Consider the following 3,562-nt stretch of genomic DNA (forward strand, 5'->3'; position numbering starts at 1 on the left):
GAATTGGGGTGAGTACCCATGATGATTTCATTATTAAAATGCTTTTTTCTACTGAGATATATTCCCCTTTAATTTATGTAACTTATTTTATGACATAAAAAAGGCTTTATTTGGGGGAAGTTCAAACACATACCAAAATAAACAATATTACAAACCCCCAAGTATCCATCACACAACTCCAATAGCTGTCAACCTATGGAAATCTTTTTTTTATTAGTAAGTTTTTAATTTTAATTCCAGTATAGTTAACATACAGTGTTATAATAGGGTTATATATATTCAACCTATGGAAATCTTTTTTTATATTAGTAAGTTTTTAATTTTAATTCCAGTATAGTTAACATACAGTGTTATATTAGTTTCAGATGTACAATATAGTGATTCAACAATTTTATACATTACTCAGTGTTCATCATGACAAGTGTACTCTTTAATTCCCATCATCTATTTCACCCATCCCCCCCCATCTCCCGTCTAGTAACCATCAGTTTGTTGTCCACAGTCAAGAGTCTCTTTCTTAGTTTGTCTCTCTTTCTCTTTTTTTGCTCATTTGTTTTGTTTCTTAAAATTTCACATATATATGAAATCATATGATATTTGTCTTTCTCTGACTGACTTATTTCACTTAGCATTATATCCTCTAGCTCCATCAATGTCATTGAAATGGGAAGATTGCATTCTTCTTTATGGCTGAATAATATTCCATTGTCTGCACGCGCGTGTGTGTGTGTGTGTGTGTGTGTGTGTGTGTGTGTACCACTTCTGTTTTTATTTTTCACAAATAAATATCTGTTGGTAGACACTTGGGCTGATTCCATAATTTGGCGATTGTAAACAATGCTGCTATAAGCAAACATAGGGGTGCATGTATCCTTTTAGTGTTTTGTATTTTGGGGGTAAATACCCATAGGGCAATTACTGGGTCATAGGGTAGTTCTATTTTTAACTTCGTGAGGAACCTCTGTACTGTTTTCACAATGGCTGTACCAATTTGCTCTCCCATCTACAATGCAATAAAGTTCCTTTTTCACCACATCCTCACCAACACTTGTTTTTTCTTATGTTTTTTTCTTTTAGCCATTCTGACAGATGTGAGGTGATATCTCATTGTGGTTTTGATTTGCATTTCCCTGATAATAAGTGATGTTGAACATCTTTTCATATGTCTTTTGGTCATCTGTAGGTCTTCTTTGGAGAATGTCTGTTCCTGTCTTCTGACCACTTTTAATTGGATTATTGGTTTTCAGGTGTTGAATTGTATAAGTTCTTTATTTTGGATACTAACTCTTTATTGGATATGTCATTTGCAAATATCTTCTCCCATTCCAAAGGTTACCTTTTAATTTCGTTGATTATTTCCTTTGCTGTGCAGAAGCTTTTTATTTTGATGTTGTCCCAATAGTTTATTTTTGCTTTTGTTTCCCTTGCCTCAGGAGACATAGTTAGAAAAATGTTGCCACGGCCAATGTCAGAGAAATAGCTGCCTATGCTCTCTCCTAGGATTTTTATCGTTTCAGGCTCACATATAGGTCCTTGATCCATGCTGAGTTTATTTTTTGTGTGTAGTGTAAAAAAGTGTTCCAGTTTCATTCTTATGCAGGTAGCTTTCTAGTTTTCCCAACACCATTTGTTGAAGAGACCTTTCCTCATTGTTTATTCTAACCTCCTTTGTTGAAGATTAATTAACCATGTAATTGCGACTTTATTTCTGTGTTTTCTATTCTGTTCTATTGATCTATACGTCTTTTACTGTGCCAGTACCGTACTGTTTTGATTACTACAGCTTTGTAATATAACCTGGAATCTAGAATTGTCATATCTCCAGTTTCTTTTTCTTTCTTTCTTTCTTTCTTTCTTTCTTTCTTTCTTTCTTTTCCTTTTACTGGATCGCTTTGGCTTTTTGGAGTCTTTTGTGGTTCTATACAAATTTTAGGATTGTTCTAGTTCTGTGAAAAATTTTGGTGTTTTGGTAGGGATTGCATTAGATCTGTAGATTGCTTTGGGTAGTATAGATATTTTAACAATATTAGTTCTTCCAGTCTGTGAACATGGAATGTCTCTCCATTTCTTTGTGTCATCTTCACTTTCTTCCAACACTGTTTTACAGTTTTCAGAGTACAGGTATTTCACCTCTTTGGTTAAGTTTATTCCTAGGTATTTTATTATTTTTCATGCAATTATAAGTGGGATTATTTTCTTTATTTCTATTACTTCATTATTAGTGTGTAGAAAGGCAACAGATTTCTGTAGAATGATTTTGTATCCTGTGACTTTACTGCATTAGTTTTTCAGTTCTAGTAGTTTTAACAGGTACGCCCTGGTCGTCTTGCAAAATGAGAACTGCTATGTGATGTTGACCGGGTTTGCTTTGGTCTTCTGGGGGAGCATGCCTGCGGTGCCAGGTCTTAGGGCAAATGTGATTTGAAGGGCAGGTCCCTTGAAACATGAGGTGCAGGGCTTGGTGCAGCCAACTTAGGTAGCAAGTGTAGACATCCACTGGTTCCTGTAAGTGACCATGTGTTTACACTGGGTATGGGGGAGGAAAATGGCACCTTCCAACTCCTTTGTTTCTGGAGGATTTCCTTCTGATCCCTGCCTTTCCAGGCTTTGCTCTGAGATGAATAAATAAGTCTCCTTCCTGCATGCCCCAGATGTTTTTCAGACTGCTGGTTTATGCTATATCTCCACTAGGTGTTTGTCATGTTGTCTCTTTAAATCAGCTTCCTAACACCCTCTGAGCTCTCTCTGAGCCCAGCCCGCTGATTTCTAAAATTCCAGGTTTTAAGTCCCACTGGTTGTAAGAACTCACAAAATTTGGCCCCTCTCGCTTTCACTGCCAAATATTATGAGGATTCATCTTCCCCATGAGGGTTCTCCACAGTGATAATGTGTTTCTTGCCTTTCTTCATCATGGACTCCCTCCCAGCAGCAGATGCCCATTGTTCATTTTGCTCACAAACTGTCTCCACTCTTGCTGCCTTCATCCATGTGGTCTCTTTGCATTTAGTTGTGGAGTTTCTTCTGCCAGTCTTCAGCTCGTTTTCTGGGTTATTTACACTGATGTGAATTTTATCTAGCTATATCCCTTGGATGAAGTGAGCTTAAAGTCCTCTTATTCCACCATCTTCCCTGCCTCCTTCCTGATTTGTATAACTTTTTAAAAGTATCTTTGATAGTAAAGGCTGAAATGAAGACAATCCTTCTTATTTAAGTTTCCTGTTCCTAAGAAGTTACTATTTTATTTTATTCGAGGCTCTTGAACTTTATGTTTTGTAACATCTGACAATATAGACTGGCAGCAGAACATTAAGAAATGTTAACTAAGAAAGTCTGTGATGGGATGAGGTGGAGGAGGGAGCTTATAGTGGTTGTTGGAATTTTCTGTTGGTTGAAAGGCATGTGGGTAATTCACATATAATGCTGTTTTGTTTTTAGTAACATTGTTGCATTTGTTTTAGGACTTCAAATAATTTTAAATTCTTTTTTTCAATGTTTATTTTTGAGAGAGAGACAGACAGACAGAGGACATGCAGGGGAGGGGCAGAAACAAAGGGAGACACAG

This window comes from Panthera leo, chromosome A2 (assembly GCF_018350215.1).
Source record: "Panthera leo isolate Ple1 chromosome A2, P.leo_Ple1_pat1.1, whole genome shotgun sequence".
Classification (NCBI taxonomy): Eukaryota; Metazoa; Chordata; class Mammalia; order Carnivora; family Felidae; genus Panthera; species Panthera leo.